The sequence below is a fragment of the Panthera leo genome, chromosome A2 (assembly GCF_018350215.1).
Source record: "Panthera leo isolate Ple1 chromosome A2, P.leo_Ple1_pat1.1, whole genome shotgun sequence".
NCBI lineage: Eukaryota > Metazoa > Chordata > Mammalia > Carnivora > Felidae > Panthera > Panthera leo.
In genome coordinates this window covers 100,828,784-100,852,099 of record NC_056680.1, presented here as the reverse complement: position 1 = coordinate 100,852,099, position 23,316 = coordinate 100,828,784, and the positions used below count along the sequence as shown (strand labels likewise).

The following is a 23,316-nucleotide window of genomic DNA, read 5'->3' as shown; positions in this document are numbered from 1 at the left end:
GAGATTTTACTGTTTAAACAAAATCAATAGCAATATACTACGGGATTTATAACATATGTATAAATAAAATATATGACAAAAATAGTCCAAAGTCTAGAAGGGAGAAATGGAACTGATTATTATATTATATGTGAAGTTGCCTACTAATGATACGAAGTACACTATAATAAGTTAAGAATGCATTATTTTTATTCATATCAATGCTTTTTTTAAAAACTAGACATAGGAGAACCTGGGTGGCTCAGTTGTTTAAGCGTCCAACTTCAGCTCTGGTCATGATCTCACAGCTCATTAGTTCAAGCCCCATGTCAGGCTCTGTGCTGACGGCTCGGAGCCTGGAGCCTCCTTTGGATTCTGTGTCTCCCTCTTTCTCTGCCTCTCCCCCACTTGTGCTCTCTCTCTCTCTCTCTCAAAAATAAAACATTAAAAGATAGATAGATAGATAGATAGATAGATAGATAGATAGATAGATAGATATAGTTCCAAAGTCAATATAGGAAATAAAACAATATTATAAAAATATTTTATTAACCCAAACTGCAATTGTACTTCTTACTCTCTGTGTGAGTTTTTCAACTTCTCTTCAGTTCCTCATCTCTCACTAAATGTTTTTAATAATACTAATTTCATTAAATTATGATGACAAAACCAAACTTTAAGCTCATTGAGGAAAAAGACAGTACTTTATTTTTATATCTCCTATATCAGGCATAATGCTTGATAAATATATTTTTATATTTACTAACTTTTTCTTATGCCCTACACCTTATTAAGTAATTTTTGCTTGGCATATAATAAGCAACAAATATTTTTAAGTGAATCCATTGCAAAGTACAAAATGATGAACTATAACAAGTCAATGAATGTATCAAGTTAATTAAAATGTCATGTATTTCTATTTGCAATAAGTCAAGGGAGAACTGCACATATACAAAAAAAGTCACATTAAGAATATTTGAAGATGATACTCCATTTCTTTGCCTCAACAACATTGATATAAATATCAAAATCTACCTTACAAATGTCACCAAAAAAGTTTATCCTTCAATGATTTAAAAGAGTCACAAGTTAAGTACTAAGGCTCTGAACTATTTGGCTAAGCGCTACTTTAATTTAAATGTTAAGTAGGGTCAAGGATAGAAAGCAAGAATAACTTACTGTTTCATCTCTAAGAAGATGCATCAGGAATATCTTCAAATCTGAGGAATATTTATGGCCCTAAAAAGATTCCCACTCACTCCTCTCATAATTGGCAATGGCAATCCTCATCAGCTATTGAGCACAAATTCTGTCAGGCCCTGAACTAAGCGCTTTGCCTATATTATTTAACCTAATATTTATAACTCCATAGACCAAATATTATATATACATTACCATTTTATGTATGAGAAACCTAAATCTTAGGGACACCTACTGATATCCAGATTCACACATTTAAGAGACAGAAACAAACTTGAACAAAGTCAAGTCTGTGATTACTAAATCCAGACTCTCTTAAATTCTTGACCCTACTGAATCCTTAAATTTATGTAGAAATGAGGAAATCTGATATCAGAACAGCATTCACCTAAAAAAGTATATACAATATGGTGTTCTAATATATCTTAATTGCTTATAACCCAGTTAACTTCAGTCTGACATTTTGGGAGGTCTTCAGTGATTTACACAAAAATAGCTCTCTCTCTCTCTCTCTCTCTCTCTCTCTCTCTCTCTCTCTCTCTCACACACACACACACACACACTTTAGAGTCATTGTAGTGAATGGAAACAACACAGCCTTCAAAGTCAGCTAAATTTGTTTCATATTTTAGCTCTACCACTTACAAGCTGCATGCCCTTGACAGAATATTTACCTTTCTGTTCTGTGATATATAAAATAAGGATAATAGTGTAGAGCTTCTAGTGGTTTAACATAGCAGTTGTGACAGGTCCCAACACAGAGACCAGTAAATATTTCTCATCTTTTTTTCTTCTCCAAAAATTTGTAAGCATTTAAAATGAAAGATTCTTACCAACAAAGAAATGACCTGCTAATTAGGCACTGTCCATTGACATGTGGGCAATATTGGAGATTACAGGTCATGCTTTGGTCTCCAAATATCAAAGGGCTGTGTCTGCCTGGTCTCTTCTTATAGGCTCAGTAACCTACCACCAGATGGCAGAAGATGTGTAATGAATCAGATGCAATAGGGCATCTTGACTGGGAAAAAGATAGCCAGAGAAAACAAATAGTATGGACACTTTTCACAGATGGATATAAGACATAATATAGATGATTCCTACTGTCCATGAAAAGGTAATGCTTAAGATTGCTTTCAACTCTTAATAGCTATAGTCTTAACATTTCTCAAGAGAGCTCTGGGCCATGTTAGATTCAAAGCCACATCGCTCTCAGGTCTCAGGAGAAGGACTAAGTGTGGATCTACATTAAACTAGCTCTAATTTAATTATCATAATGAAGAATGGCAGAAACCACTTATAACACGGTGACTTTTTAAATCCATCAGTCCATACAGATATAAAATATATCTTACATGTATGTGGGTTACAATAATAAATAATATTTTTAAGTGGGATGAAGAAAAAGCTCTTATCTACAAAAGAATTCTAACTAATAAATGTCTGAGAAGAGTCAATAGAATTAGAAAATCACCATTGGGAAACCACCACAGTAATAACTGATTCCGTTAAGAATCAGAAATAAATGCCAAAACAAGGGTGGAAGATTGCTGGAGAGGATATTCACATAGTTGTGAAAGTCTCACTTTACTGATAACTTACTAATTTCAAAGAGGAAAAGGTATGTTTGATAGTAAGAAAACCTGATGCACTCTATCTTAATTAATGATCAAACTTAACATCACCAGTGAAGGACAAAATGAGCTAACGTGTCTCCTAACTGGAAGTACTGGGAATGGTACAACATCAAGTCAGTAGTATTCCTGCAAAAGAAAAAAATTCACTTGGATCATAATAAAACAGTCAGACAAATCCCAATTAAAGGATTATCTACAAAGTAACTGATCTTAACTCTTCAAAAATGCCAAAAAAGCACTAGGGAACTGTCCGTGAAAGACCCTAAAGAAGGATGACAAGTAAATGCAATGCAAGATCCTTGACTAATTCCTAACTTTCAGGTTTGAAAAAACGAATTAATGAAAACATTACTGGGACAATTGTGGAATTCAGAATATGGACAGTATACCAGATCATAGTGTTATGTTAGTGTTAGATGTCTTGAGTATGAAAATAATATTGGGTTATGTCAAAAAATGTCCATTTCTTAGGAGACATAGGCTGAAAGGGGAAGTATCATGAATCCTGCAAGCCTACACCTAACTCTCAAATTGTTCAGGGAAAGAAAGAAAAAGTGTGTATGTATAATTTTTTAGGTATATACAATTTCATACATGTAGTTGAGGCCAGAGGGAGGAGCCATTTCTTTCTAACACTGGCATAGTCTTCAGTCTAAACCTGTATTCTTTGGATTTGCCTTTCCAGTTGGAGCTAGAGGAGTGACTATCAGTGCATGTGTAAACCTGGCTGCTCTGAGCTCTGGCAGCACGCTCATTTGTAAGGCCACATGTGGGCTCCACAGGACGGCAGCATGAATCTTTATCTGAATTTATTCTCCACCTGGAATAGAAGTGGGTCATCACATCTACATCTGAGAAAGGTCAGACTTCAGAGCTTCTCTCAGCACCCAAGCTGTTCTTCCTTGTATTATTACACTTTACAGGGCTCCACCAAGTCTATTTTGAGATTTTTTTTCTAATGGGGAAGTTGGTATGGTGTCTATGATCCATTGAAATATTTTTGCTAAAAGACAGACTCCAGTCTGATGCCCTACCACACCCACTGTCCCTTATGCTTGACCCTCATGCATGTTAAACCTGAAACATATACAGGAATCTGTTAGATGTTGAAAGAAACAACATGGACTGGGAATTCATTTGGGCATGGACTTTCCTGACAGATCTCCCCTGCTGAGTCTGGACCGACTTTAAGTTCTTCCTTTCTCCTATGCACTTTCTCAGCAGTATGCCATTTGTAAAAGTGTATCTTTATCTTTCACTACTATACTAACCCAAATCCAGAAAAACACAGAAAGTCCCAGTGTTTCATGGTGTTAGACAAATCATCTGATCTCTCTGCATTTCTGTTGCCTTACCTCTAAAATAGTGAAAATAAGTATCTGATTGAGTTGTATGGGGAATGAAAATATAACCTTCTGCTTAATCAGGAGCTCCTAGAGAGTAGGGGCTCCCCCATTCATATTTGTGTCACAGCACCAAAAACTTTAAACACACATTGGGTTGAATGGTATGCCTGAATATAGATGCCTTAGAAAAGACAGTCCCCTGCTCCCATATAATTGAGGGAAGAACATTTTGACTAATACGTCCTAGAGATATATGACAGTACGGTTGATGCAGGTAGATCCATTTTTTATATGTCTGTGTTGCTATCCTTACACTGAACACCATTAGTTCTTAGGTACAAGAAAATACTGTCTTGAGTTGGCATACTGCTGTCTAATTAGATGGTTAAGATGAACTGAGTGAAAAAAAATACTATTCAAATATTTTCATATGTTAGGACAGGGGTCAGCAAACTTTTTCTGTAAAAAGCCAGATAATAAATAGTTAAGTTTTGTGGGTTAGGTAGTCTCTGTCACAACTACTCAATGCTGTCACTGTAATAGGAAAGCACCATAAATAGTACTTAAATGAATGAGCATGGCTGTGTTTTATGGACACTAATATATGAATTTCATATGATTTTCATGTGTCTCAAATATTCTTTAATTTTTTATTCAATTAGAAATGTTTCTCTGAGCTAAGAACACACAAAAGTGGACATTTTTGTGTCAGGACATTACGTGTGCTAAGATAATACATGAATTTATCATGCGTTTTTATATCAACCTAAAATTCAACTTCTGAAATCATGAGTTAGATATTGAATTGAAATTCATATTTTAAGAAGAGTGAAGACAGACATAAATGTTTCCTTAAAAGGCAATTCTTTTTCAGAAATTTATTGATTTGTTTTTCACTGTTTTCTAGTGACAATAAAAATTTCTAAAATTATCAGTGAAGTGTAGAAATTATTTTCACTGTGTGTAAGTAATTTAAAGTGATTAAATTAGACCTGCCTCAATAGACCTTATAGGTACCACTTAACAGCACATTTACTCATTAATTTTGTACAATTATCCCTTAATACAAACAACTTTAGAGCTTCCATACAATTTTGTTGAGAAATATGTGGGGTTTTTTTTCTTTGACATATAATCATCCCAGTTAGGAGTTTGGTATATGTCAACAGCAGGGACAAATCTAGAAACCCAGTAAGAGAATTTAAACGTATAAAAAACTCACAAAGGAAAAGGGAGCATGTTAGATGATTGCCCACCCCTCTCTTACTTTTGCCCAAGACTTCAAGGCTCTATGCCTGAAAATCTGTGTCATTACCTTTTTTACATGGTATAACAAGGAGTGGGGAGAATCAAGTTATTCATTTAACAAATACATACTGTGTTCCCCTTATATGGCAAGAGCATTAGCAAAGCAGTGGTCAACCAATCAAGCAAGCTCCCTATTCTCATAGGATTTATATTCTAGTGATGGAAGATAGACAAATAAAGAAGAAAAATGTTAGATGATGGTGGGTGCAATGCAAAGAATTTCAATAGGCTAATGTGACCAAGAATAAATACCAGAAAGGCTAGTTAAAACAGGGGATCAGAAAAAGGTCTCTTAGAGGAGGTGATACTAAAATTGAGATTTAATTTACAAGGAGAAACCTGTTGCAACAAGAGCAGAGGAGTGCATATCAGGCAAAGGAAACAACTAGTGCAAAGGCCTTGGGTAAGAATGAGTTGATCTATTTGAGAAACTTAAATAACAGCTGTGTGGCCAAAGCACAGGGAGTATAAGTGAGTGGAGATAAATTCAGGTGGGTAGGCACCAGCCAGATCAGGTAGGGTTTTGTAAGCCAAGGTAAAAACTCTGGACTTTATTCTTAGTGTGATGGGGCAAGAATATAAGGAGTGACAACAGTGAGAAAGGTGCCACAGTAGTCCAGGCCAGAGATGATGGTGGGTCTAACCTGGGTAGTAGCAATGGAGCTGAAGAAAAGTGGGTAAAGGTCAATCTGTGTTGAAGATAAAGGAAACAGGTTGGTCTGTTAGAGGGATAGAAGTAGAAGTGAGGAAAAGAAGAAGAATCAAGAATGACTCCTCCAATTTTGGTTGCAGCAACTAGATAGATGTGGTTGCCACTTGCCAAGAAAGCAAGACCAAGGGGAGGCAGGTTCTGGGTATGGACAGATCAAAAGTTCTGTTTGGGTTATACTAAGTTTGAGATACCGTATTAGTTTTCTAGGGCTGTTGTAACAAATTACCACAGACAGGGTGGCTTAACACAACAGAAATTTATTCTCTCACAGTTCTGGATGGCTGAAGTTTAAAATCAAAGTATGGACAGGGTAATAAGTTCTAACTGATTCATTCCAATCCTAAATCTATTGAAAGCTGAAAATATCTCTTTGATTAAGAAAAACAGTAGCACAATGATTAAGAGTATAGATATTTTTGGCAGGTAGATAGCCTGGATTTAATTCCTGATGCTGCCACTTACTAGCTGGGAGACTCTGGACAAACTATCTGGCCTCTGAATGCCTCCATTTCTTGATCTGTAAAGTGGGGCTACAATGCAATTGTGACACTAGCTACTTAGGAGTGAGGCACAACTTCACAGGTTAAGGGCTCAGGCCTTCACAAGACTAGTCTCACCTCAAACACTGGCAATAAGCCGAGGGGTTCCCAGGCCACTTCCACTTCTGACCAGCTGGCTAAAAATCTGGGAGTTCCCATTATCAGGTCTGATAATTTGCCAACACAACTTATAGAACTCAGTAAAGTGCTATACTATTACAATTGTGTCATAGCAAAAGAATAGCGCTCAAAACCAGTGAAAAGACACACAGGACATGATCTGTGAGCATACCAAATGCAAAACTTCCACAACTTCTCCCCATGGATTCACGACACATCACCCGGCTCATGTAAGCTTTAATGTATGGAATTTTCCTTAGGGTTTCATTATGTAGGCATGATTGGTTGAATCATTGGCTACATGACTAAACTCAATCTCCAGGCCCCTCTCTCCTCCCAGGAGGCTGAGCTGATGTTACATGGCTCAAGGACTCAACTCTATAGTCATATATTGGTCTTTCTGTCAGTCAGCCCCCATCCTGCTACTGTATAGGAACCTATCATGAGTGATCTAGTTACCATAAGCTATCAGAGCCTACCCGAATAACAAAGACACTCCTATAACTGAGGAAATTCCAAAAATTTAGAGGCTCCCTCCCCACAACCAGGAAGAAGGCCAGCCAAAGTCTTCATTATATGACTGGGCCTAATGACAAAAGCTACCTCAAAGGATTGTTTTAAGGATTAAGAGAGCTAATAAATATACTTAAAACACTGAATGGCACTAAGAAATATTAGCTACTTTTGTTGACTAAATATTAGATATTCCTACATACATTCAGTAAGTATTATTAAATCTCATACTCCTACAATATTTTCCTCCCTTGACTTCTCCAAATGTAATAGACCCCATAGAAAATTCTTGCTAAGGCTGAACTATATCTATTTTTCATCTACCTTTTCAAGATCTGTGACAAGTTTCTAATATAGTATGATCATGTACCAAATAGAGCATGGTTTTTATATAAAGCCTATAAACTGTTGAGTGATTGGAATAATTACTAGCAATCGTTGCTCCTAATTAAGACTTCCTGCTATAATGTAAGATAACCAATTTATATCTTCTATTTTTTATTTTAACAAATATTTATTTAGTACCAGGTACTATTCTAGATGCTGAGTCTATAGCAGTGAACCAAAGTTATTGCCTTCATTGAGCTTGTATTTAAGTCGGAAATTCAGATAATAATCACATTTTTTAAGGAGTTTATTCTATTTTATTTTATTATTTTTTTGAGAGACAGGGAGAGAGCGCGTGCATGCATGCATGTGAGAGAGGGGCAAAGGGAAAAACAGAATCTCAAGCAGGCTCCACGCAGAGCCCAACATGGGACTCAATCCCATGACCATGAGAACATAACATGAGCCAAAATCAAGAATCAGGTGCTCAACCTACTGAGCCACCAGGCGCCCTATTTATTTACCTATAATATACATTTAACATATATTTAGTACATGTAACACATACTATACCTTTTATATAACATATATGTGATAAAAAATAAAGCTGAATGAGGGATGGAGTGTGATGAAGTGTTCTGTATTTAATTTGGTGTTCAGAGAAGTTTTTGATGACGAGGTAATACTTAAGGAGAATCTGGAATGAAGTGGCTCATGTATATCCTGACCTGTTTTCTGCTGTTTGTCCACCAGTGGATCTGCCCCCTGGTTTCTGTACACAATGTCTTTCTTTCTCTATCTAGACTAAACCAGTTGAACCTGTTTATAGCTGCCCATTTCTTCCACATGCCAAGGTCAGTTTGAAATTCAATGATGTTCTACACCTAGTCATTTTGAGACAGCATCAAATTCAGTAAAATTGTAATGCTTATATTGATGTTTTAAGGATTTTAGTCAGAGAGAGTGGTTAAGAGGGTGATTTTGTGGAAAGGACACAGGGACCAACTTCAGCCATGCGGCTTAGTAATCTTTCCCTTGAGAAAGCAGCAGAGTTATTTTTTATTTCTTTTTTTATATTCTGCAACTGCAGATTTCAGTTAATATTAAATTACTTATCAGAGAGAGTTTGGAATATGGTTTTCTTTATATTCCATTTGACTTAACATCATTTCTCTGTGGTGAAGTCTCCTTGCTATAAAAGCTCTTTTTATAGATAATTGAACCTGAGAGCAAAATCTAGGCATTTTGAAGGAAATATAGCTGATTCTCTTTCCAGGGGAAAATAATCCTGGATTCCTTCCTGAAACCAGCAAAGTATGAGGCAAATGACAGTCCTTGATTTCGATCAGAGATCCAAGACTATTCTCTGACAGTTGGGGGGCAGATCATCAAGTGAAAGCTGCCTCATCTACCCCACTGTCTATTCAAGGCATCCAGCACTCAGATAATAAATGATAGGTTAATGAAACCATTAACAAAGAAAAAATGCATTGATAACTTATCTTCTCTTCACAAAAACTCAGCAAAAAATATTCATCAAACCCAAATTGTGAAAGAAAAATACACAGATGAAAGGAAGGAAAGAAGGAGGAAGGAAGAGAGGAAGGAAGGGAGAGAAAGGGGAGGAAGAGAAAGAAGGAGAAGGAGAAAATAAAGAACAAAAGAAAAAGAAAGAAAAAGAGTCATCATCAAAAAGGATATCCTCATTTATGGTCAGAAAATAGCACTACAAACAGATAAACTCCTTAGTTAAAATCACAGAAGAGGTTATGTTCAACTTTATTACTGGATAGCAGGGTTGTACATTACAGACCATTACAAACAGAATCATATGAACAAAGCAGCAGATATATACAATCAAACCGTCTATTGAGGCATGGAACCACAAAGCAGAAGCAATCACCATGGAAAGCAGTGCGGTGACAATACAATTTTAAATCCATTTGATAGGCAAACTATATCAGTTGAAATTTCTCAGGATGAATGAGTTTAAAACTCGTTATCTGTAGAGCAGCCTATCCCACGATACCACTTTATTTATTCAGATGAAGATTGGAGAATATGGGTAAACATTACAGCTCCAGCCACAACATGTTTTGTAGATAAATCCTGTAGAGTATTTGTTCTCTATGCCTTTGCATACAGTTCTTTTCCACTGTAGAAGAAAAGAGTGGGCCATGAGGGGAACAGTGAAAGGGATATCTTTAAAAGACACCATGCACAAAACTGCGAAATGCCAACACGTGTTTGCCATGCAGGCCATAACAACACTGGAAGGCATTCTGTCATTTAATGTCCCCAATTTAGAGCTTTAAATAGCTGGGAAATGTTCTAACCTCTTCAAGCAGTCTATCAGACAGTAAGATTCATCATGTCTAAAGATACCAGTTAGCCAGAACACACAGCAAGGTAACTTCACAAAGTGCAGGTCATAAAATACACATTTGCTTTATGGTTGAATATTCACATTTTCCCTTTATTCCACTGGGAACCCTAGTTAGTTTCAGCCGAATGAAATGTAATGTCTAAAATGGAATGAAGGGACAAAATGTTTCTGTGAAAGTACAATAAAAATAATTCTTGAAGGAACTGTGGTTGGAGAAGTCTGGAAACATCTTCCATGGAAAAGATGAGAACTAGAATACAAAATTTAAACATCCAGTGTAAAAATTTTGTCACAACTCTTATGAGTGGTCTGCAGAAATTTTTTCATTTACTCAAAGACACAGATGGATTCACACCAGACAAAGGACTCTGTCTTGATAGATGTCTTAACTCTTCTGCTGAAGGTTGAACCCATTATCTTATTTGTCCATTTCTTTGTTTCATCATGAAAAATTTGCTATTTTAGGTAGAAAAAAAGAATACAGTGATCAAAAAGATCTCTATTTCCCCCACAAGGAAGAAATTTTTGGTGAACTCACTGATTTAGGGGTAAAATACTATATTTGGAAATTCTAGAAGTGAACAGTATATTTGTTGAACACACACTTAATATTATGGAGATAGAGTCAGGTGTGGGATATTGGTGTGAGATTTGGAGTAGGTCACTTAATCTCCACTTGGTTTTTGTTGTTGTTGTTTCCATCTATAAAACAATGAATTTAGATTAGATCATCTGAGTCTCATTCCAGTATTCTATGATTCGAGTCTTTGTTAATGACCCTACAACAGTACATAATTTTTTTAAAGAGAGTTCTTAGCTCATATGACCTACTCTTTACCACTCACATGCAATCTTACTTTCATTCCCCACAACAACCCTACAAGGTTGTTATGATAATTTTAACATTTGAATTATTTTTTAAGTAAGGAAAGGAAACAAACCTAGAAAGATTAAACAAAATTCTCAAGGTTTCACAGTTATGAAGTAGAAGAGGTCCATTTGATGGGAAAGACAGGTTCTTAACCACCAGGTCATTATATCATCCATTGGAAATGTGATGGATTCCAGGGCCTTATTTTACATTGGCAACTGGTAGCTACACAAGGTCAAGTAACTTGCCCAGGGTCACAGAGCCAAAAGTGTTAGAGTGAGAACCTGAATCCAGGTTTGTTTTCCTCCAAGTCAGCCTATATTAACTTATATCACATTACCTGTTTTCTTTTTGTTTGTTTGTTTATTTATTTATTTTGAGAGAGAGTGTGTGATCAGGGGAGAGGCAAAAAGAGGGAGAGAGAAAATTCCAAGCAAGCTCTTTCACGGTCAGCCAAGAGCTCGAGATAGGGCTCGAACTCACGAACCAGGAGATCATGACCTGAGCTGAAATCAAGAGTTAGATGCTTAACCGACTCAGTCACTCAGCTGCCCCACATTACCTGTTTTCAGAAGCCACAAGACAGTTCATAAACAACTAGGTTAGCACTCTCTGTGATTCTAATTATCAGATTTAATAAACATAAATTTATTATGTTTATTAAACATAATAAATCCTAACTGAAGGATAGGTGAGTTTTCCAAAAGAGCAAGCAAAAATGAAAGAGATTTGATGAGACCTGAAGATTAAATTAAGAGGGCTTTAATGCCATCTGCTTTTCTTCCCATCAATTCGCAACCAAATGGGATCTAAATTCTCTTATCCGTGCCCCTGGTAATGGTCTAGATCCAAAAATATCCTCAGTCCAAGATCCTCGGAGAGCCTCTCTCGTTTGCACTAACCTTTACTAAAAGCATGAGCCATAGAGAAGCAATTTAAACGGACCGACTCCGTTTCCTACGGACGTGTCACCATTCCTAGCCAAGATGAGCATCTTTTGTGATGGTGAACAGCTTGATGCTTAAAACTTCAGTCAATTTTGAGCTGTCATAAAAAAAAAAAAAAAAAAAAAAGCAGCAGCTCCTTTTGCACAGAGGGAATATGTACATATATTTTGTCTCATCAAAGAGGACTTGAAAAGCCCTCCTCCAATTTGCTTTGAGAAAAAATAGCCTTTAAACTCAGATTAAGCAGGGAAAAACTCTTGATAAAAAGGAAAATTTTTCAAAAACTTGCAAGTGACTGCAAAGCCAGTTAACATAGAAAACCTTGTCACCTTAAGTATGCCATTTGTTATCACACATGCCGGAATACATCTATTCATCTTCTTTTAATTGCTTAGCTGTGCTAGAAATACAAAGCAGCTCAGTGATGCAGAGACTGTGGAAGAATATTTTGTCATGGAAACTTTGAAAACATTTCAAAGCAGGAGCTCTTTTCTGGTAAAATGAAACCTTCTAGCTGTTTGTTGGGCATTGTATTCAGCTGTTAAGTGTCTAGAATAAGAGGGCTTCTCTGTGAGTGGCTTTTGCATATATCATCCTGTGCTCTAAGATGGCTGAGAAAATTCCAGCAATTCTCTGAGCACTCTTTGAGAGAGCAGTAGGCTGCTGCTGCTTCCTCTTGTCTCAAAATAAATAAATAGGTAGGTAGATAAATAAATAATAAAAATAAAATAATTTAAAAAAAAATGACAACTGAGATTATCCCTGAGGCAGCAGGTGATTACCTGTATCTGGCTGCCTCATGAGTGTACCTGAGACCAATCTGGGGGTATTTTTGAGCTCACCCTTCCTCTGAAGAGTTTTGCCAAAAGTAAACACTGCACATGTATATACATTTTTTTAAATGTTGTTTATTGAACACCTACTAGATGTTTTATGACTTAGGTGCTTTAACTATGCTATTTCATTGAAACTTTACAGACATTTACAACATCTATTTAAAGATTATCCCAATTTCACTTATGACAAAACGGGTGGTTTAATTGCTAATAAGTAACAAAACCACAAATCCAAGCCAGCCTCCTAAACCCAGGGTCTTCCACTATATCACACTGAGTTTGCTCCTTGTCAAACATGGCCCTGGAACTGAAAATATGACAGAGAACATGACAAGTGGTTTTCTTTTTCAAACCTTTTCTATTCATCAATGTTCTACCGAGAATTATGGGAAAGTTATAATCCAGGTCTTCCAAGAGTCACTGCTGACCCCTGAGGGCTCAAGATTATTCCAAAGGAGAAAATGGGCACAGAAATTTTTTTTTAAATTTTTTTTAACGTTTATTTTATTTTTGAGACCGAGAGAGAGCATGAACGGGGGAGGGTCAGAGAGAGAGGGAGACACAGAATCTGAAACAGGCTCCAGGCTCTGAGCACTCAGCACAGAGCCTGACGCGGGGCTCGAACTCACGGACCGCGAGATCATGACCTGAGCCGAAGTCGGACGCTCAACCGACTGAGCCACCCAGGCGCCCCAAGGGCACAGAAATTTTAAGAAACACGATTTCCCAGTCTTATCCTCAGCTTCAGCAAACAGTATAGTCTTTCCTAAAATTGACCTGAGGAAGAATACACCTGCAATTATACCTGTTGAGCTTTCCCTCCCCCACTCCAATCCCCTTTTGCAGTTGCTCTTTTCCCATTTTACAAAAGAAAAGCACACCTCCCACTCACACCTTACCTCCTTATGGCACATTGTCTTAGGGGATAATGTGAAATATTGCTTCCCTTGAGATACCTTAGTTCCCCTTCCCATGAGATACACACAGAATCACAATTCTTCTTGTTAAAAAATGAGCTTTTGGGGTGCCTGGGTGGCTCAGTCGGCTAAGTGTCTGACTCTGGCTCAGGTCATGATCTCACGATTTGTGAGTTCAAGCCCCATGTCAGGCACAGAACCTGAGCCTGGAGGCTGCTTCAGATTCTGTCTCCCTCTCTCTCTCTGCCCCTCCCCCATTTGTGCTCTGTCTCTGTCTCTCTCTGTCTCTCTCTGTCTCAAAAACAAACATTAAAAAAAAAGAATTGTTAAAGAAATGAGCTTTTATGTTTTTGCAATACTAATGTGCCAAAAATTTAGTATGTTTCCTTTGTTTTTGCAAATTATTAGTTAATGAAAATGTTATAATAATAGAGAAAAACATTTTAACCCACAGAGCTTTACAACATTACAAAGAAAATAATTCCCACTTATAAACATGTTTTGGTAGCATAGAAATACAACAGGATAATCGATTTTAAAAAACTCTCAAAAATATACATATTTCATTGGGTCAAAATTCTGTGGGGGAAGTGAGAAAATAACAATGTAAAATGACTCTTAAAGAAGACTTTGTTGTAGTAATTTCAAATGGATGCTGGTGGATAGCAAATCACTTTGGTAATGGCTTCCACTGGGTACATTTAAAAATGCCTAGTGTGGGCACCTGGGTGGCTCAGTCAGTTAAGCATCTGACCCATGATTTCAGCTCAGGTCATGCTTTTATGGTCATGAAATTGAGCCCCACATCAGGTTCCACGACCAGCATAGAGCCTGCTTGGAATTCTCTCTTTCTCTCCCCGTTCCTCTCTCTCTCTTTCTCTCTCTCTCACCCCTCCCCCATTTGTGCACTCTCTCTAAATAAATAAATACACTTTAAAAAAATAAATAAATAAAAATGACTAGTGTAACAGTTCTAATTTTAAAAGGACATAGTTTTGAGGCTAGTTCAGGTCCTCACCAAAAATGCCATATTGATTTGCCATTCTTGACAGAGAATGAGAGCAGGATCTAGGACTCGTGAAGATGTATGAAAGGTCAATATTTAGACTCCAATGAATGCAAGTAGATTGGTACAATTTCCTCTTCTCCAATCCCATTATCTTCATTTCATGAAAAATGCTTTCATACTATCCACTGTTTCCTCTTCTTGTTAATATCTTTGTCATGTGGGAAGATATCAGCATTTTAATGATTTAGTTATTTAAACTTTTTTGATACTTGCTGTCCCTTGATTGACCCTTCCACTTCACCTCTTCTGTTCTAGTTATAAGAACTGAGGATAAGAATTGTCAGCAAATCAAGTTACAGAGTGTTGGAAAGGTTATTGTGCCAGAAACTGCTATTATCTTTCCGACAAAAATTATAACAAGCACAGAAAAAGGTGCAACTAGAATTCATTAATAACCTACCACTCAGAAACAGAGGATACCATGGTACAGATTTTAGAAACACCAGAAATGGTTGCTCTTCAAAGAAATGCCATAATTCATGTTCAGAATTGATTTCCCTAGCCTTTTTGCTGAGACTGTCAATATATGAAATGATTATTTAATGTGGCAGTGGTTGGGATAATATGATGCCTATCAATAAAGTAATTAAAAGATGCTTCCTAATTCACCATTACAAATATTTGTCTGAGCTCTCAACATAAGGCAACTCATTATACCTTGGAATTCAGTTCAATAAAGGTACATCTCAGCCCTGAAACATTTTTGTGGAAACATGTTCTCACCTATGTACTTTTCCGGAAGCATGGACGGAAACACACACACACACACACACACACACACACACACTACACTGCAATTGACATGATCTTTGATGGTAACACATTTTACTTTCTGGCATGTGTCTATAAATTTAGACTTTATGGAAAAAATATTATGAGAAAATGGTTTCAAACATACAAATCAGCATTTATTATAAAATAAGGATTCATATTATATTACTACAAAAATAATTTTTGCCAAAATTTATAAAGTGCTATCCACCACACAAAGTATGTGTTTTATATATTGTATCAATTAGGCATCGTGATAACCCTTTGATATAGATACTTTGATTACTTCCATTTTAAACACAAGGAACATAGGGCTGACAGAGTTACTTAAATTGCTCAAGGTCATTTGGCAAAAAAGACTTGAGTCCCAATCCAAACCCAGGACTGAAAGCCCTTGATCTAAACCTACCCTGTCCAATAAGGTGGCCATAGCACTTAAAAGTAGCCAGTAGAAATTCAAATGTTCTATATGTATAAAATATGCACCACATTTTAAGGACTTAGAATATAAAATAAAGGTAAGGTATCTCAAAAGTAATTTTTAAATTGATTACATGTTGAAATGACAATATTATGGATTTATTGGATTAAATAAAAATATCAGCAAAATAATTTTTATCATATTCTTGAATTTTCAATGTAGTCACTAAAATTTTTTTAATTTTTTTTTTTGAGAGAGAGTGTGAGAGGGCGCACACACACACACACACACACACACACACACACACACTCACACACACAAAGCAGGGGAGGGGCAGACAGAGGGAGACAGAGGATCCAAAGTGGGCTCTGCACTGTCAGCACAGAGCCCTATGTGGGGCTCTAACTCACAAACCGTGAGATCGTGACCTGAGCTGAAGTTGGATGCATTGACTGATGTATGTGATTTGTCATATATTTCTATTGGACAGTGCTGTTCTAAACCACTGTGTGTGGTGCCATATCTGTATGTATTTGTATATGTGTGTAAGTGTATGTATTTTTTTAGACTAAGAGAATATTAAAGTATAAAAGAATATATAATATTAGTCTGCATTAGTCTATTTTGGTTGCCATAACAATACATTACAATAGATGGCTTAAACAACAACAATTTATTTTCTCAACAGTTCTGGAGCTGGATGAAGGTGCCAGAATTGTTTCTGGTGAGCACGCTCCTCCTGACTTTCTAACAACCTCCTTCTTCCTATGTCTTCACATGGCAGAGAGAGAGAGAGAGAGAACAGAGGTCTGGTGTCTCTTCCTCTTCTTCTAAGGGCTCCAGTCCTATTGGATTACAGTTTTATTACCTTTATTCTCTCCCAAAGGCCCTGTCTCCAAATACCAGCACACTGGAGTTAGGGCTTCAACCTTTGAACTTTCACAGAGGGGTCACAAACAGTCAATAACAATGGCTATTTCTGGATAATTGAATTCTAGGTGATTCTTATTTTCCTGATAATTTTATACAATATTTTTCTCTTTCAATCAGAGAGTACACTCATTTTCCATTTTGCAAAACAAAATTTTACAATGTGATTGTGATTGCAAGCAATAGTATCATTCTTCTGGGTCCTTTCTTATGTTATTATTTTATGATAAAGATAAAAAGTTCATCAATATTAGGTATCTCTTGCTTATACAGTATGTTATTTTTTCAGCAAATATGTTCACTATTCGTAACTTCTAAGTGTTGAATTGTCCCTGATATGTAAGAGATTCTGGCAGGGCTAGACTACCTGAGGCAGGAGCGTGGTCACTCAGAAGTTCTCCCTCTGCCCCCTGGAAGGCCCTGGGCCTACTCACCATGATTCTGGTGGCTCTGGAAGCATGAAAAAAACAGGAAGGATAGATAAAGGTGGAGTATGCTGGAAGCGTCCAGGTAGGAACCTCAATGCCCATACAAGCGCAGACATAAAACCTGACCTTGCTTATCCTTCCTGAATTTGAAGTATTTATCTCTGTATATAAATAAGGGATATTAAAAATACACAAAAGAATATACTTGTGTCTATAACGTAATAATACATTATTATTTATATGAATCCTGATGGAATTTTCAGGCTCATTTAACCAGTTTTCAAATGACCAGAAAAGCAGCCAGGAGCTACAGACCAAGATATTTTAGGATAATGGGATGCTGAGTGGAAGAGACAGATTAGTTACAAGTGTTTGATTCTCAACAGATTTCATACCTCCCTCTCTACTGCCATTCCAATAGCCATATCTGCTAGCTATTGAATAATAAAGTTTAAATTCTCTTGGGCTATTATCATAGCTACAGCAGCAATCTTTTAACATAGTGCTTGCTCATTCAGCTCCTATTATAGTTTCCAGTGAAATAAAATATCACAAAGTCATTCAAATTCATAGACTAAAGATATATCTGTAATGACAAAGTAAAGTATAGGATAAAATTCATTATCCTGATAAATTGATGAACATGGACAGTCACTCTCAATAATTTGAACTAAAGGAACTTTTTCTCTCAATGGTTGGATATTTTTGGCCTGATTTATCCACATAATTGCCTCGGCTCTCCATTTCATTTTGCCCGTGTCAACACAACGAAGTCGCCGTACTTGATTTTGAAAGCTTCACTATTTCATGTCACGTTAGCAAGAGAGACGCGCATAGCAAATTCTGGATGAGTTCTTATGACAAATGACTTCTATGGTTTGCACGTGTCTCTTCAATGACAGCTGCTGGGAAGAAACATCACCTCCCAGCTGCACAACTTGATCCTTCTCTCCCTTGTGAATTAGGAGGAATTGAATGTTTGGCTTTAAAGTGGCACTTTGCACTCCTCTCATTGAATATCACAATTGTGCCCGGACGAATGGAAACAAAAACCCCCATCACTGGCAACTGATGGGAGAAAAAAATAGTCCTCTCATTACAGAGATAATAAGCAGGATGTTCCCCTGCAGCCTTTCTTCTTAATTCCCCTTATTGTATTTTATTAAATGATGCAGTTTGAAATTAAGGCTCTGGCAACCTTCGTGCACACGCGGCATAAACAAGCAAAACAGAAACACAGTTCAAAATGCAAGTAGGAGCCCCTCCCAAAAGCCATCTGCTTTCTTTTTGTTATGAAACTTCAATTCATCAGCAAAACTCTAAAGAAAATATTTATAGCAGAAATGTAAGCCCCCATTCTGAAGCTGCTTTGAGGCAGCGTTAACGGAATGCTAGAGAACTTGGTTAGATTATGTCACTTAGTAACCAGTCTAGACTTCATTTCCTAAGACCTTCAGTGTGCCAGGACCTGTGGCAGTTGCCTCTGTTCCCATATCATTAAATGAAGAGAATAGTTACACCAGCCATGCCTACCTCTCAAGGTTGCTAAAAACTGTAAAACAAATAAGCTATAAAACAAAAAGCCCTATAGAACAAATAACAACATCTGTGTTTGTTTTCCATCAGTAAGCCACCAGAAGAAAGTGCAATGGCAATTTAGTTATCCTTGCGAAACAATCTGAATATCATTGTAACTTAAAGGAGATTTAATTTTATATGTCCACCAGCACAAACGTTCTGCTAATTTTCAATCTGGTAAATCTGATAAAATATCTTCCTCTCCCTATTATCCATTGCTCTTCACAATGGAGGAAAACCAGTGATTTAAGCACTGTAAACTTTCCTAATCATGTTGAATGAATACACAAATAAATATACCTAAACAATACTACTGACATGTAATCCAAGTTTGCTAAAATATCATCCTGAACTTTTTTTCCCATTTTCCTCACAATGTATACCTATCTGATGTGAAGGTAGCTTATAACCATGGTCTATAGCAAAATAAGACAGGATCCTGAAGACATGAGATGAAGAAGAAATAAAACGTCACTGTGTCCAACAACTAGGTCAGTGTGGGGATATTTGTTTCCACAGCATATTCTAGACTGACATACTCTAGAATTTTCTAGCATATTCTAAGCAACAAATTCAGAAATTGTACCAGTGATATATCTAGGCCATAGCAAAGAAACTTAAAATATGTAGCAATGGCTTAGCAGTTAGACTGAGGACAGTAAGGAATCCAATGTCAGAGGCAGGAAAATGCTAATCCATTTTATGTAGTGGGAAAGCATTTGGTCAAATTATTTTCTGTGGTAATTTGAGAGGTACACCATGTGCTTCTGAGCCCACTGATTTAGGGTAACAATGTTAAAAGCAAATGTTGGCTATATTTGACAAAAGATGACAAGGATAAAATATACTCAGGAAAACCCTGGCTGGTTACAAACAAAGGAAAGAGATGGGAATAGTTGAGGAATACTGAGACTTGCAAATTGAAAAAAATGACCACTTCTAGAACCCAAACAATAAAACTAGGGATCTCAGAAAACTAGGCAACAAAATCACTGTGAAACTTTCCTCTTGGATGAAATGACTCAGGACAAAAATGCGATTAAGTATGTGAATTTCCCACCAGTTCAGACATCTTCATGGTAGTTACCATACAATTGACAGAGAAATTCACAGAAGTGGGAAGCACTGAAACAGCAGATTTTTAGAATTCTGTCTAGAAAAGAACTTTAGGTGTGATTAGTAGCACATAGAGCATACTGAAAGTAAGTACATCAGAATTCTAGTATGTTTGCAAGGGAACTATACTGCCAAAGAAACCACGAATCTGCATTTTAAAAAAATTGATATTTTGAGACTTGCAACTCTTGGGTCCCCATGTTCCATAAGAAAGAAGGTCACTGAGAAAATTGTGCAGCTCTCAAGGAGGCCATGTTCCCTAATACCCATTTCAGAGGTGGCTTAAGAGAATAATAAAAAAGAAGAACATCTCAAAGAGTACAGCTTGCAGCCATGAAGTACAATGAATGAAAGAACTCCAAGACTCAGAACTAAGGCCTAATTCAGGAATACTCACCACCCTCAGGGTAAAGAAGACTTTATTATGTCTTCCCAGTGGATTTTCATCATCATTGCTATGTGTCCCTTATCTTCCCTTTTCCAAGGGAGAATGCTTACCATAGTTATTCTGCCCATTTCCACCAATGTATATCCAGTAGAGGGGGAAATTTATATGATTTTCTTTTCATTTCATAGGTCACCAATCAAGAAGAGCTTCACATGGACAAGGCCCAGAAGTCCATATATTCCATAGAGGTTGATGTAGTGACTGGACTGGAATTTGGGGTGTCTCCCCTGAATTTGGTTTAAGATGTCCTATGTACGTGAAAATGGCAGTAATTGGAAATTTGATGACTAGATAGGCAGAGAGGGGAGAAATTTTGGGTGCCTACTTATTATTCCTGTGTTTCTCTATTTCCAAGCCCCCATCCACCTATCTAAGTGGGATCATGCAACCAGATTATGCCAGTGGAGGGTGAGCAAAAGGAATAGGTAACTTCTCAACAAAATTGTCTCTAGTTCTTTCCCTATCACTGCTCTGGTGACCTTGGAGAGGTTATATGATCCAAATGGTATAGCTATACATAGAGGAGCAGTGTAGTGATTATAGTTAATAATACTCTCTATATGTTTGAAAGTCATTAAGATAGTAAATCTTAAATGTTTTCACTATAAAAAATAACTAGTAATTTTATGACATGGTGAAGGTGTTGGCTATGATGGTAATCATTTTCCAATATATAAGTTTATCAAACTGACATACTGTATATCTTAAAGTTACACAATGGTATATGTCGATTATACCCCAATAATCTGGAAAAAAAGGATGAAAGAGAGCATCAGATTCTACATGAAGGATAAATATGTATTATTTGTGTAGAGTCACTAACATTCAGGGGTTATTATCACAGCATAGCCTAAATTAGATTAACTAACATATTATGCAATAGAAACCCCATCCTCATTCTCCCACAACATTTTTAGTGGGGTCTATGCTGATGACCAATTTTCCTGGTGTAAATTAACAGAGAAGGATGAGTTTCAGAAGGTTTTGTGTCTGGGTTAAAGTGAACTGGAAATATTAAGACATTATGTGCAAACACAGATGCACTGCAATGAGAACCAGCCAATGTGTAAGTTACACTTAACTACCTGTTGGCTCCCAGTGCTCCTCTCTCTGGATACAGGAGGCAAATACCAAAACAACTGCAATGGGATATCCCAGCTTCATCCTGGGCAGGATTTGAATAAATCTGGGTATGTCTCATATAATGTTGTGGCAAACTTACAGAATTGTATTTCTGGGAAGTTCAAAGGAGCCTCCCAGAAAAGAACTCATCCTTAGGTAGGGAAGAGTTGGGTATGACAAAGTTCCCCCAACAACAAAGTCTTCATTTTGTTTTTGTTTTTTTAATATATGAAATTTATTGTCAAATCGGTTTCCATACAACACCCAGTGCTCATCCCAAAAGGTGCCCTCCTCAATACCCATCACCCACCCTCTCCTCCCTCCCTCCCCCCATCAACCCTCAGTTTGTTCTCAGTTTTTAAGACTCTCTTATGCAAAGTCTTCGTTTTGAAGGGGAGAAGCATTCTGGGTATAACATGGCATCTTCACTCATTTCTTTCCTATCACAGTTTCTAAGCACTAGGTAGATGGAGGGCTATAAATAAAACCTGAAATTTATTTAACTTAAACTTAAGACAGTATGTGTACTGATGTAGCTTTGATAACCATGTAATAGGGAATAACACAAAATGAGGAGAAAGGCATTTCTGCAACTTTGCCACTCTCCCTCAACAAAGCTTTGGCACCTTGAAGCACATCTTTTCAAAGCCAGAGCACCAGGCAGTAGAAGGTAGAAGCAAAAGCTGCCACCAGCACAGTTTCAACCTGCCCAGATGGAACAGCAGTATCCAGCAGAAGTACGGGTGGGATCCCGTGGATGCTATTTGGCTGATCACCAGACTTTTCATGAACGCTTATAAAACATTGCCTAAGGACCCCAAGAAATAGGTTCAGATGAAAGGACTTTACCAAGAACTGAATTCTTGGGTGAATGAGTGGGGGGTACAGCTAGGGAAGTCTCATGTATCAGCTTTTATTGTATAAAAACATACAAAAACTTATTGGCATAATATAAGAACCATTTGTTATTTCTCACAAGTCCAGATGGATTGAGCAGCTTTGGTAAACTGGGCTGGGCTTGGTTTATCTCATCTAGGCTCACTCATGTGTCTGTGGTCAACTAACAGGTTAGCTGCAGACATGCCAAACTAGTTGGCCTTGGCTGAATGCTTCAGCTTTCCTCCGTGTTTCTAACAGCCCTCCCAGTGAATTAAACCAGACTTGTCCTCATTATGGAGGTAGGAGTCCAAAAGAATGAGAGAGACAGAGACAGAGAGGGACAGAGACAGAGAGACAGAACGTGCGCACACAAAAGAGCACAAAACTTTTTTCTTTTTTTTTTATGTTTATGTTTGAGAGACCGTGCAGGTGCACAAGCAGGGGAGGGGCAGAGAGAGGGAGAGACAGAAGATCCGAAGCAGGAGCTGCACTGACAGCACAGAGCCCGATGCAGGGCTGGAACTCACAGACCATGAGATTATGACCTGAGCCGAAGTTAGATGCTTAACCCACTAAGCCACCCAGGTGCCCCAAGAACACAAAAATTCTTGAGGCTTAGAAATGGACCTGGAACACCATCAGTACCACCCCTTCTACATGTCAAAGCAAATCACAAGGCCAGGTCATATTCAAGGGGTGCAGATATAGATTCTACTTCTTAGGGAAAATCTGCAAAATCAATCGCAAGGGTGGCAACTTCTGAGAGGGTAATGACTGGGGCCATTTTTGCAATCAATCCACTGCATCTGTGTTACTGTTTTTATCATGGTATGGTTTTTATGAGAGAAACTTGGTCCTATGCTCTCCGTAAGCTTTCCAGAAAGCTAAAGTTGGAAGGATCTCAGTGATCATTGTC

The 23,316-nt window shown here is 37.3% G+C and overlaps 1 protein-coding gene across 4 annotated transcripts in view; it reads right to left on the bottom strand.

The window, feature by feature from the left end:
• Nucleotides 1–23,316, bottom strand: part of NXPH1 (neurexophilin 1) — a 633,630-nt gene that overhangs the window by 580,643 nt on the left and 29,671 nt on the right. The gene's annotated exons all lie outside the window — the stretch shown is intronic.